We start from the raw sequence: 14788 nt of genomic DNA on the forward strand, positions 1-14788 counted from the left end.
AGAGTTACACTATTCCCTAGCATTCACCTAAAAGTATTATGTGGTTTACATATAATTAGTGTGTGTTAAAATTATTCTTAGGGCCTGTAATGACTTCCTGGAGGTTGGTTTATTATTGAAACACCAATTTTGATAAAGGACAAAGGATACTTAAATTGGCACACAACATGAGAACTCATTTGAGTTTTGCTCATGAACTTTCTGTCGTAAGGATGATTGTTGCTTTTCAATGTCTGTGTTCTCTTTAGATACTGGATCAGTTATTGCTGATTTAAATAGTGTAGCTATGGTGTAGTCACTACACTTTCACTGTAGTGGAAGGGGTGTTAGAGTTTGAATTCTAGCCCTGGATTTGCTGTTAACTAGTTTGAGGACTTTTGATAAGTCTGGGCCTGAATTATAGCATCTGTAAAATGAGGAGGTTGAAGTAGGTGACCTCTTGGACCCAATCTTGTCTAATCCTCACATATCCCGGCACCTACAACAGTTTCTGACAAAGTAGACAATTAATAAATGCTTGTTGATTGATATTTGTATAACATCTTGAGGCTTATAAAGTATTTTCACAGGTGTCTTATTTGATAATTCTGCAAAATAATAAAAATGTTAATACCCCCATTTTATGGATGAGGAATTTGAAGCTTAGAGAGGGCAAGTGATTGCAGATAACACAAAGCTGGAAGGGATAGCTAACACAGATGATGACAGGCTGCAAAAAGTATCTCAGGAGCCAAAATGTTGGGCCAAATCTAATAAGATGAAATTTAATAGTGTTAGAGGTAAAGTCTAAAATTTGGGTTCAGTATATTGACTTAAGCAGAAAGTGGTGAGCCATGTAGAGGGAGCAATTTTTCTGAAAAAGATCTGGAGATTTTAATGGAGAGCAAATTCAGTATGAGTTAACTATGATATGGCAGCCATAAAAGCAAGAGGGGTATAAGAATTAGGAGGTAATTTTTATTTATTTTATTTTTTAATTTTATTTATTTTTTTTAGGCAATTGGGGTTAAGTGATTTGCCTAGGGTCACACAGTCAGTAAGTGTCAAGTGTTTGGTCTGAGGCCAGATTTGAACTCAGGTCCCCTTGACTTCAGGGCCAGTGCTCTGTCCACTGTGCCACCTAGCTGCCCCTAGAATTAGATAATTATCCTACTGCCCTCCTTCTGGAACAATGTGTTAAGTCTTTGCGTCATAGTTTAGGAAGGACATAGATAAGCTGGAGAGGGGAGGAGAGCCAAGATGGTGAAGGTCCTTACGTTTATGCCATTATGATGGTTGGTAGAAGGAACTAGCGATAATTAGCCTGTATCCTTAGGGGAGACGGAATTGTTTTCAAGTACTCAAAGGGTTGGCATATGGAAGACTTGTATTGTTTGCCTCAGAGTCTTGAACTAAGAGTATGGTTGGAGTTGCAAAGGAGCAAATTTAACTTAATGTTGAGAAAAACTTCCAACAGCTGGTCTAGAAATGGAATGAGCTGTCTTAGAAGGTAGATGGGTTAGACCAAACTGTTAATAAGCTTCCTTCCAACTCAAATTCTGGGATTCTGGGATTGGCACAGAGTTGCTTAAAGAATAGGGAGCAGGGCCAGGACTGAGGTGTTCTAACCCAAGTCTTTTCACTCAAGAGTTCAGTGTTCTTTTACTGCACTGTACTACCTTTTAGGCTGATTGGAGTGCTATTCATTGTGCTATACAATGGCTCAGAATGTTCTTTTGGGCCTTAAGCAGTTAGAAAACTTAATTTTTATGGTTTATAAAATATGTGGGCCTAGTTTCTTAGATAAACCAGGAAGAGCTTGAGAAAGCAAATTCAGTTTTGCTAAGAGATATTCAGCTACCTTTACATTGTTTTATACTTTTAACACTTGATGACTGATGATCCAGGTCTGTATTTTTGGAGTTAATGGATTTTAAGAATATTTCATTTTGACTATTATTATTAATATATTTCTGTAGTAATATTTATTAAGTATATTTATTAAGTGCCTACTTTGTGTAGTGTACATTAATAACATTTATGTAGCGTTTAAAAGTTGCAAGTCACTTTTTATATATTATCTCACTTGAATCTCACAAATAGGTACTAGAAGTGTTATTATCTCCATTTTACAGATGGGGAAACTAAGGCTCAGAAATGTTAATTGTCTTGCCCATGGTTGCACATATCCAGGGTTGGGTTTGAACTCAGGTATTCCTGCTTCCAGGTCCAGCAGTATCCATTAATTACCTCACTGCCTGTATGAAGTATGGTTGAAAATAAAAACAGGAGGGATTATGAAGCAGCATCATAGAAACAAACACTTTCTACACAAATTATGTCATAGGGTGACTAAGTGTAGCCTGATATCTGAATTGAGGTTTTTTGTTCTTTGTTTTTTTGGCAATCACATTAGCAATACTCCAATCTGTCATATGCCTATGTGTGTCTGGTAGACAAAGCTGACTGGTACATTCACATGGGCTTTCACCCTGTCCAATGGCCTTCCCTCTGCAATCGACAAATGTTTGAAGAGGAAGAATCAGACTTGCTGATTTCAAATTTGGATATTGTACTGGTTACAGCATTAATTTAAGTTAGTGAGGCAGGTTGTTTTATTCTAGGCAAAATCTTTTTGAAAGGCAGCTTGTCCTTGTGAGTAGGAGTATTGGGCTCTCAGAGTTAGGAGACTGGAGATCAAATCTTTCCCAATAAACTTAAAGAGTTCTGTGACCATGAGCAAATTACTTCATTTTTCTGAGTCACAGTACCTATATCTGTAAAATGGGGATAACACTTGAACTGCTGACCTCATATGATCATTGTATAGAAAGCATCTTGTAAAACATCAACATACAGTATAAATGTGAGGGTTTTTTAAAAAACAAAATCCTGCTGCTTCTACTCCTGAAAGAGTGTATTTTGATTGCTATCCCTCTATGCTTTCTCATCTTATGTGGTTTTTAAAATTAAATTCAGCTAACTTTTGTTAAGGGCCTATTATAATAGTGCAAGGGATTATGCTGGGTGCTGGGGATACAAAGACAAAAATGAAAGTCTATGCCTTTAAGGAGCTTATGTTTTTACTTGGATTGGTAAAGAGCTTCTCCATACTGAAGGCCTGAAAAATAGGGCACTCTGCCAGTATACAAAATTGCTCTGGAAAAGACTTGGGATTCTACATAGGAAATAAATTACAACCATCTTTTGCCATTAGGGGATTTCCCCATAGTCAGATTCCCTGGTGACCAGGAAGACAGAAGCAGTGGAGTTAGGGAAGAGGACTTGGAAACAACCTGTTGACCTGTTGTAGATGGACAGTTGATGCAACATATCACATTTATGTCTTTGTATAAATTGTTCATAGAATATCCACCCAACTTGCTTGAGGCCTTTGGTTCTTTATATATTTTGTGGGTGCTGGAATTGCATTTAGGCTGCTCATCCATTATCCCTTGCTCTCATTACATGGCTGTTTCACCTTTTTTCTTGTCCTACATGTCATTGATGTTGCCTTTTACATAATTTCTCACGTGAGACATTCTTGGAAGTATTAGCTGTTTGCATCTGGCATCCATATTTCTGTTTTCCTTTGGGTTATCTACGGTTTTGGTTCTTGTGGTGTTTCATGATATGTAGAAAAATAGCATCCCTGGGACAATATTGGTGGTAAAAGATGGGCTTTGGCAGCAAGGAGTCATTTTCTTGGGATCATTAAGCAATCCGTGTATTTCCCCAAATGTGATCTAGCTTATTCCCCTTCAGTTCAATCCTTGGCCCATCTCATTTTTCATACATACATACATACATATATAATATGTCAGAGACTGACAGTGGGCACATTATAATCTGAACAATGTGTTCATCTTATTTTTGATTGTGCTTATTGAAGAAGCTTTGTAGTATGCTAGAGCTTGATGAAATTAGTATAGTATCATCTGTGAAAAGGAATTTTTGAAGAGCTTTGCCATCTGTAGAGAATATTTCCTTTATTTGGCCTATGTGTCTTGTATGTATCTGTTTGCATGTTTTCTCCTCCATTATAATGTAAGCTCCTTGAAGGCAGGGCTGTTTTTGTGTTTTTGTCTTTTTTTTTATATTCCCCAGCTTTTAGCATAGTGCCTTGCATATAGTAAATGTTTAATAAATACTTGTCAATTAATTGCTTAATTACATTCTTTCTAAACTATGATCTCTAGAATTGAACACAGTGCTTTAGTGTGGTCTGATGAGGACAGAGTGTAACAGTACTGGCAGCTTTTATCTTTTAGCCTCTGAGACATCTAGCCTTTTCCAAGGAACTTAGTACCTGGCTCACAATCTTCTCTACTCCAGATCCTATTCTTATGCTTGGTCATGTCAATTTCCATGTTGATGTCCCCTCAAATAACCTCACTTTACAGTTTATCAGGTTCCTCAACTCCTAGGATCTACCACTTTACTACACCTCAACCACACAAGAGGGTCATATCTTTAATCTCATCATCATTATTCGTAAGTATTCCACTTTCACAGTCTATTAACTCAGAGGCTCTATCTGACCATAACCTCCTGTCAGTTCAGCTTTCCTGGTGTCCCTCTTCAGCCATTATCTGTCCTCACCACAGCTTTGTCACTGTACTCCTTTTTCCTTTCCCAGCCATCACCTTTCCTCCTTTCCCTCACTTTCCTCCTTTCAAAATCTTTAACTTCTGGTTACCTAGTTCAGCTTTACACTGTGTTCTGTCCTTGAGTACATTGGCTCCTTCATCTTGTTTTTTTCCAAACTCTAACTCTGGATTACTCTCACCATGTGCTTTTTGCATGTCTGCTTTACCACTGGAGGAAGACATGCTTGTTGACTGATTCCACTAATAATTTGTTATCTTATTTCATCTGGGCCTTTAGTGCTTCACAGCAATCTTTTTATTCTTCCCTGATAAATTCTCTTTTTCAGACTACTCAGCAGCTGGCTCAAACCTTTTTTCCTTTCAAAATACCTCCTCACTACATCTGAGGAGTGGGCCTTGTTTTAAACATCTGCAAAAATGGAAACCACCCATCATTTACTCTCTTTGCTCCACAATTTCATGCTTCATCATACTCCATCCTCTCCTCATTTTCTCTAGTCTCTGAGAATGAGGTGGCTCTTCCTTGACATTTCTAACCCCTCTATTTGTGCCCTTGATCCCATCCCCTCCAGTATCCCAGAAGAATTTGTCCTCTCCTAATTTTCAACTTCTTGTTCCTGGCTCTTTTTTTTTCCTGCCTACCAATGTGCCTATACCTTCCCTTGCCATCCTTAAAAAAAAATCACTTGACCCTATCATTCCCTCAAGCTATTTTTCTGTATCTCTTCTTCTTCTTGTAGCCAAACTTCTAGAAAAAGCTGTCTGTACTCACTGCTTGGTACATAGTAAGCTCTTAATACACATTCATTGATTGACTGACTGACTTCCTCACCTTCAACTCATTTCTCAACCTCTAACAATCTGGTTTCTGTCACTACTTCTCAACTAAAACTGCTAATGTTTTACTAATTTGCTAAGTTAGTAATGATCCCTTTATTGCCAGATCTGAAGATTTCTTCTTAGGCCTTAACTTTCTTTACTTATCTATAGCATTTGACATTAATGATTACTCTTTTCTTTTCAGATGCTCTCTTCCTGTTGTTTTGTTATTCTCTTCTTATCTGTCAGTCCATTTCTACTATGTCTTTTGTGAGTTCACCCTTCGCGACTTGCCAGGGAATTGTGGGCATAACCTCAAGCTCTGTTCTGGACTCTTTTCACTTCTATCTACTCTTTTGTTGTCTCCCAGGGATTCAACTCTCTACAGATAACTCCTAAATCTACATATCCAATACTTTTGTTTCTTCTGAGTTCCATTCTTGCATTTCTAACTGTTTTCTTAGTATTTCAACCTAAATTTTCTATACACATTTTAAAGTCAAACATTGAAAATAGAATTACTTATATTTCCCTTTAAACCTCACTGTTCTTCTGACTTTCCTATTTCTGTTGAGGATACCACCATTCTTCTAGTCACCTATATTTACAACTTTTGAGTCATCTTTGTAACTTTACTTTCTGTCACTCCAGCCCTCACCCTGCCCCCCCCCCATCCAATTAGTTGACAAATTTTATTGGTTCTTCTTCCTCAACATCTTTCATATCTGTATCCTTATAACTACTTATTGCACAACCAACCTAGAACAAGCCTCTCATTACCTCTTGCCTGTATTATTTCAATAGCTACCTAATTGATTTTCCTGGATTCATTCTTTTTGATCTCTATTCCATCATCTGCTTTATCTCTCTCTGAATTACATGTCAGGACAATATTTCTTTTAGGAGTTTGGTAGGAGCTCTTTCCTGATTTTTTCAATTAACTTTGGGATTCTGGAATTAATTGTTCTTTAAAAGTTTGATAAAATTCAATTGTAAATCCATCTGGTCCCAGGTTAGTTGTTGTTTTTTAAACTTTGGTGATTCGTTTATGGCTTGTTCATTTTTCTTTTCTGAGATTGAGTTAAAGTATTTTATATTTTTAAAACATTTGACCATTTTATTTGTTGTCAAGACAAACATTTACTAAGCTCTTGATATGTGTGAGGCACTGTGCTAAGCTTATCATCGTTATTGAGGCATATAGGTGTGTAGTGGATAGGATACATGGATGATGTGGTATTTGAGCTGACCCTGAAGGATGAAGTATCTCAACTGGTGGGGAAGGACATTCCAGACATAGTAAATGCCATAAGCAAAGCTGTGGAAGTAGGAAAGTACATGTGTTCAGAATGGGGTGAGTAGTTCAGTTGGGCAGAAGAATAAAGCATGACAAAAGGGAATATTTTTGAAACAAGGCCTAGAAGAGGGTAGTGTGTCATAGTGGAAGAGCATGACTTGGGAGTCCAGTGATCTTAACCAACTTTCTGCCTCTCTGGGGAAAGAGTTTTCTCGTCTGTTAAATGAGAGGGTTGGACTAGATAACCTAAGGTTCCTTCCAGACCAGAATCTTTTGACCCTAATACAAATGGCAGCTATTAATATTTTTCATTCCTGTTTTCAGCCTCACCTATTCCTACTGTGTACAAAGTATTATCTTAGGAGCCTAGGAATAATGCAGAGATGGTTAAGAAATAATCCTTTCTCTCTAGGACTTAAAATCTAGCTGGAGGATGCCTGAATTTGCAAAGAATGTGTTTTCTTTATTTTAGGGAACTCTCACAGATGAAAACTACCTCCACTAACCCAGACCACAGTCTCTCATTGACTTAGCAGATAAATCCTAAGCACATGGAGATTAAGTGGATCGTCATACAATGTTTGAGGCAGTATAATTGTTTGAAGCATATAATGGTCTTTAAATGCTTGAGGCAATATTTGAACCAAGTCTTCCTGACTCCAAACCTAGTACTTCATCTTTTACTCCAGAGGCCTACATTCCTGATAATGGCCTGAGCCAGATTAAAAAGTAATTGGGAAATATTTAATAAAGTAAATAAAAATACAATAAAACATAGATAATGTTACTGTGTAGTTTTCTAAGTCAATATGTGGCCCATAGATATCCTTGTTTGGTTTAGTGGCCTATTTCTATTCAAATTTGACACCACTGTTTTACACCATACTGCTTCTATAGTCAGAGGGATATAGTATGCAAAAAGCATGCAATACTGTACAAAATTTTATATATATATATATATATATATATATACACACACACACGTGTGTGTGTCAGGATTCTGTAATTTTTTTGCTAGAGGTACTCCTGCTGTTGTGGGTTATAATTCTGGTGTTCCATAGTGGATGATATTCAGGAGTAGCCGTGGCCCCTGAATTCATCATCCTGACATCATCCTTGAATGACAGACGTACAGTCCATCATTAAGCCTATAGCTGAAGCATTTTTAGCTTGATAGGACCTCTCTGAGCTTGTACTATCATGGTATAGTCTTCAGGGACCTGGGGGTCAGCTCCATACCACGGTGAAGCATTGGGAAAAAACTTTAGTGAAACATAATGTGCAATAACTAATGAAGAAGATGATATGATCACAAAAGTACAAAGTACTATGCAGGAACAGAGAAAGGAAACATTGCTTCTGTTTGGGGAGATCAGGAAAGACTTCTAGAGGAACTAGCATTTGACGTGGGTTTTCGAAAAGATGGTTAGGATTTCATAAGGCAGATGGGGGCAGTGAGGAGGGGGTGGCAAAAGGGGCAAGGAATAGTAATTTAGCTATTGGGAATGTTATAAGCCATTATAAAGTCAACAAAGCCCTAAGCATATTTGAGGTAGTAGGTGAGTTTGGCTGCTGATAGGCATTGTGCCATTACTCTTTTTCTCTTCTGTCTTTTCAAATTGGATACCTTGCTTTTATTGTAACTGTGAAAATGCTTAAATGAAGCTTGATATAAAAAACAGAAATCTTGGACTGGGGTGAGTTGAAGCAGGGAGACCAATTAGGAGACTATTGCAATACTCTAAGCAAGAAATGATAAGGGTCCAAACCGCAGTGGTCATGTTTTAGGCTCATGCCAAGAATCTGGAAATGAGCCAGACAGAATAACAACAATTAATAAGATCTTTTAAACTTAACCCTCCAACTGCCCCCTACCAAAAAAAAAAAACCCAAAACCAAACCCAAAACAAACAACACAGTTGTTATGTACCTTGGGAGGCCTCTCTCTTCTCTTCATTTCAGGCCTATCAGGTAACAGGATGAAAAGGACAGGGCCCTATTTTCCTCCCTTCCCCCTGAAGCTTAAAAGGACTTGATCCATCCAATAACAACTGGACGCAGGTGCTGTAAATGTGGGAAAATAAGATTTAGAACTAGAATGGATTTTAGGCCTTATGTAAGTCAAACTCCTTCATTTTGTAGAAGGAGGAAATAGGCCCGACAATTGAAGTTACTTAGTCAAGGACCATACAGCTAATAGTTAGCAGAATCTGGATTTGAGCCAGGATCATTTGGCTTCAGATCCAGGGCTGTTTCCATTATACTAGATTGCCTGTCAAACAGGTCCCTCTTTCTGCCTTACTTCCCTCACCTACCCACTAGCCATGATTGTAGCTTCAGGTACCCAAAGAAAGGAAATGTTAGTGAGTAATGGGGGTAGTTCATAATTCTTCCTTGAGCTCTAGATTTGCATGTAGTATACATCACATATCTGTTTATAGTAAGTTTTCCTTTAGAATATCAATTAATATTTATAGGTTGATTTTTTTTTGTTTGTTTTTTTGGGAGTTGAAGTAATTCATTAGAATTTGCGAACACTGCTGCTGTGTTTTAGCCATCCAGCAGGGGGAGCAGTTCCCATGTGAAATATGATAAATGAGCTATGTGCTTAAGGTATTTATAATAGTGACAAAAGTGATCACTACCAGTTTGTGTCACATCTTACAACAAAGTCATCACTGAAATTTATGTGCCATATGTAAGGTAGAAAGCTTCTGATCACTGGAAGTTTTAAAAATGGATTAATTTTGTTTTAACTTCTACTGATAATACATCTTCAAAAATATTAATATTAAATAGGCTGTACAAGCAAAATCATGAGCAAGAACATCATAAAGAGAGCAACCCTTCCAAAGTAATAAAATAAACACAATAGCAAAAGTCTCAAAGCTCCATAAATAAGCAAAATAGCATGAGAAAGCATGATTGAACAATTTTAAATATAACTAACCTTTGTTATTTACTGACTGATAAAAGAAATGAAAAACACTTGTATTAATTTTAACTAAGGTAGTACTGACCTTATCCATTGCCTTTATCATGGATTTTGCTGCCATTTTATATCTTTACATAGTTGAAGTCTCAGTGTATTTTTCTTCTGTTTCTTTTTCTTACTCTACATCATTTACATTTGCATTTCTTCTTTTTTTATGTTAGTCGCTCCTTATGGCTCAGTAGTAGTCTGTACCAGAAGTTTACCACAACTTATTTAGTCATTCTTCAGTTATTAGGTACAAAGTTTGTTTCTAATTTTTTCCTCTTAAAAAAGTAACACTATGACTTTTTCCCTTCTTCCTATTAATAAGTATAAATTGGTCCCTCAATTCCCTTACAATTTTGTCACTTCCAGTAAGGATCACCTCTGCGTACACTTAGTCTAATACACCTGCTTTTCCTGCCTTTGTTCTCTTTTGTGCCATTTCTATTTAACCTATAAGTAGATCAAGTACTGGGGTATATTGTCTAATTGAGGGGTGATTCTGCTGTTCTTTTTGGTGAAAAAAAATTTGTTACAAAAATATTTGCAGATCTTTTCCATCTTTTATCTACTTATTGTTTTCCCAGTTTTATTCTTAAATGTCCTCAGGGGCAGCTTGGTAGTGTAGTGAAGTCAGGAAGACCTGAGTTCAAATTTGGCCTCAGACACTAGTTCTGTGACTCTGGGCATTTAACCTCTTTTTATCTCAGCTTCCTCATCTGTAAAATGGGCATCATAATAGCATCTACCTCCCAGGGTTGTTGTGAGGACCTAATGAGATATTTGTAAAGCACAGTGCCTAGTTTGTAGTAGGTGCTATGTAAATGTAAATTATATTATTATTGTTATTATTATGACTAGTTAGTTAAATATATTGAGGTGTCTTTAAACTGGTTTTTACCTACCACTGATGCTCTCTTTTATAAAGCAATACCTACTTATTTGTTTATTAAGCATCTACTATGTGCTAGTTACTGTGTTAGGCACTGGGGATACAAATAGGAAAAAAATGAAATAATTCCATTTCTCAGAGAGCTTACAGTCTCTTGTGGAAGACATGTACATGTACAAATATATGTAGAAAACACATATATGTGTGTGTATGTATGTGTATGTATATATATGTATGTGTATATATCTATATATAGATATATATAAAATTCAAAGTAGCTAAGGTAGTTGAATACAGGGTAATTAGGGAGAGAGTCCATTAACAGAGTGAGGGACTCAGGAAAGAATTCCAGTAGGAGGTAGTGCTTGAGCTGTGACCTAAAGGAAGAGAAAGATTCTCTGAGATTGAGAGGAGAAAGGAATGCATTCCAAGCATGTAGAAAGACTAATGAAAAGTCATGGAATGGGACACAGAGTGCTGGTTGTGAGGAACAAAGAGGAGTGCAGTTTAGCCAAACCATAGAGAGTAGAAAGGGAGTGATATAAAGAAGTTGGAATGAAAGGTTGATGCTAGATTGTGAAGGGCTTAACAAAAAAAGTTAAATTGAGGAATCGATTTTAGAGGCAATAGGGAGTTTATTGAGTAGGGGAGTGATGGATCTGGCCTAAGGAAAATTATTTTGGCAGCTGTGTGAAAGATGGATTGGAATGGAATAAGATGAAGCTGGAATGCCAACTAGAAGGCCACTGCAGTAGTTTAGGAGAGGTGATGAAGGCCTGAACTATGATGATTGCTATGTGAATAGAAAAAAAGAGGTCAGATGAAAGAGAGGTAGAGTTAGAAGTAGAGTTAGAAATGGCAAAATTTGACAATTGGTTGGATATATGGCACAAGGGAGAGTGAGAAATTGAGCATAATCCTAAGACTGTGGACCTGGAAGACAACTTCCATAAGATTTGACAAATTAGTTTATATTCTAAACCAGTGTTGTTATTGGTTACCCCCTCTTTCATTTGGCAAATAGATCAAGTATTTGCTAACTGAGGCATTTTTTTAGGTTCTTTTGTTTTTCTTGTTATAGTAGTTGATTTATGTCAGTTAAAATTCTATTTGAAATCATCTTCTATGTCAGTATCTCATCTGTCTGTATCTCATTTTGCATTTTTAATAGGTTTTTTGAATAAAGATTGAGTTGTTTCAGTTGTATTCCATATTTTTTTTTCCATTTTTTCCTTCTACCATTACACTAATTTTGATCTTTGCTCTAACAAATCAATTCTTTGACTTTTAAGTTCCAACTTAAATCCCACCTTCTACAGTAGGCTTTCTCTAATCTCTCTCAATTTGAAAAGTGCCTTCCCTCTGTTCATTATTTCCTGTTTATCTTTTAGGTAGCTTGTTTGCATATTATCGTCCCTGTTAGGATATGAGCTCTTTGAGGGCAGGTAATGTCTTTTGTGTTTCTTTGCATCCCAGTACTTAGCACAGTGCTTAGCATGTAGTAAGCACTTAAATAAATGTTTATTAATTGACTATTCATAGATAGTTGGTTCAGATATAATACCTGTATCAGTAATTAGTCTTTTTCTGTCTGTCTAGATATAAACATCTTCATTCTTGGTGATGTTCAGTGCTTTCCATACTCAGTACCTACTGATTCTTTTCTTAAAGAGAAGGCATTTATGATATATTTAGCTTCTCTGTGTCCTACAGACATTTGACTTCTGCTTATCCTCGAGTTTATTTTTTTTTCCATCCTCACATATTCCCACCTTAGCATCAGAGTCACTGAAAGTGTTTGTTTTTTTCCTATCTGGTTCTTCACAGTATTTCTTTACCTCTTTATCTTCTGAAGCAGATGTCATATGAACTGCAATTATTTTGGTGAGGGTCTTTTTGCAAATATTTTTCATAAGAACTGCAATATGAAATGAACTAATGTCCCATCAAACGTTTATTTTTGGCTTTGAGAGCACAATAGAAACCAACTTTGCCAGCTTCTTTGTTTCTCCAAAGGAGAACCTGTGAACCATTTTTGCAGTTTTGCTGAAACTTCTTCTTTCTTTTGGTTTCATTTATTTTTCCTTTTTATTATGAAATTAAAAATCACCAACAAATGCAACCATTGTAATATATGAAGAATAATAAAAAAAAGATGATGGGAGATGAAACAACTTCTTTTACATGGCATTTTAAAAAAAAACATATTTAAAAAACTTGTATATTAAATTTAACAAGGCCGTAACACAATTTCCATTTGTCTTCTTCTGAATTTCCTTTTATGTGTCTTTTTAAGTGTTTTCTTGATGCTTTTTTATTTCTTTAACTTTTTTTTGTATCACTATGACTCCATAATAATTCTTTCCTCCATACCCTATGACAAATAAGTATAGTCAAGCAAAACAATTTAACGTATTGGCAATATCTGAAACTTTCTCATTTGGCATTCTAGTTTCATTTTTAACAAAAGTGTCAGCAATAATATGACTCAATTCCTCTAGTATGTCCACTTGTTGATTGTTAGACAAGTATCTTATGTTGAGTACTAAAAACTAAATTAAAGTTCATAGATAATCTAAAACCCATGTGATAGCATCCTCTGCTCTCCTTTTCGCCATTCTACCACTGTCACTGTAGAAGCTTGTTATAGTTGATGTTTTTCAGTTGTATCTGACTCTTTGTGATCTCATTTGGGGTTTTCTTGACAAAGATACTGGGGTGGTTTTCCATTTCCTTCTCTAGCTCATTTTACAGATGAGGAAACTGAGGCAAACAGGATTAAGTTACTTGGTCAGGGTCACATAGCTATCTGAGGCCAGATTTGAACTGAAGGAGATGAGTCTTCCTGACTCCAAGCCTGGCATTCTAACCACTGTGCCCCACCAGAGAAGTAGAAGGGGCCACTTTGGACTGAGGGCTTTTTAAATATTTTAATGTGTTTTATGGTCTGCTACAGCCAAAGAATTAATTACTGAGTGCCCAGCGTGATAGTGATGAGCCTCTCTAAAGTAGCTTGTTCTTTAGAAAGCAGACGCACAGTCTCTTGATGTAACCTCACTCCAGGCTTTTCTATCATGGTAGAACCTGCCCAAAGTTACACTTCATTGACATAGTCTTTGAGAACCCAGGGTCAACTTCATGCCCAGTGAGGTGTTGGAACAGGAATGTATGGAGGCCTAATATTTACCAGTATGAAATTGAGTGGTATTTTTTTCACCATGAGCAGAAGACTCAAGTATGCTAAAATGTTGTGAAGGGGAAGCTCTTGTAAGTAAACCTTTCTCCTATTTTCTCTGCTCTGTCTTTTTGAAATTCTCTGCCTCCTCATGAGCAGTTTTCTACCCAGGAAATACTTCTGCCCAGAGGCCTGCTGTCTTGATGGGTATCTAGGCCAGATCATCATTTCATGAGGGGCTCATAGAAGGGAAGTGGCTTGACCAAGTGTTCCCTTTCACTACTGATTCAGTTCTCTCTCTGGACTCCTCTGTCTCCTTGAGTAACCTTGTATCCCCAAACCCCTACTTCCTAGCTCCCCTGTATTCATTGTCTTTTCCATTAAATTATTGGAATATAAGCTTCCTGAGGGTAAGGACTATCTTCTTTGCTTGCATTTGTATCCCTAGCACTTAGCATAGTTCCTGGCACAGAAAGTGCTGCCTCCTGCTTTTCTCCGCTTCTCCCCTTTTCTTTTTCTCTGTCTCTCTCCCTTTTCCTTTCCCTGTCTTTCTTTCCTCTTTATCCCTCTCCTTCCCTCACCATCCTTCTTCTCCCTCTCTCCTTCTTCTCTCTCCCCCTCTCATTCTTCACTCTGAGTCCTTTACCTTTCTATCAGATGAAGGTGGGTAGCATGCTCTATCATTAGTCCTCTGGAACCATAGCTGGTCATTATTCTGATGAAAATTCCTAATTCTTTCAAAATTGTTTGTCTTTACCATACTTTTGCTGTTGTATAAATTGTTCTGATTCTGTTCACTTTGAATCAGTTCATACAAGTTTTTCCAAGTTTCTATGAAACCGTTCCTTTCATTTCTTATAGTACAACAGTATTCCATCACATTTATATATAACATGCTTGTTTATCCATTCCCCAATTTATAGACACCGCCTCAACTTCCCATTCTTTGCTACCTCAAAAAGAACTATAAATGTTTTTGTACATTCCTTAGAGTTTGTTTTGCTAAGGACTAATTCCTTAATCTAATTACTCCTTCTCC

The sequence above is a fragment of the Phascolarctos cinereus genome, unplaced genomic scaffold, assembly GCF_003287225.1.
Source record: "Phascolarctos cinereus isolate Bilbo 61053 unplaced genomic scaffold, phaCin_HiC Scaffold_4;HRSCAF=312, whole genome shotgun sequence".
NCBI classification, from domain to species: Eukaryota; Metazoa; Chordata; class Mammalia; order Diprotodontia; family Phascolarctidae; genus Phascolarctos; species Phascolarctos cinereus.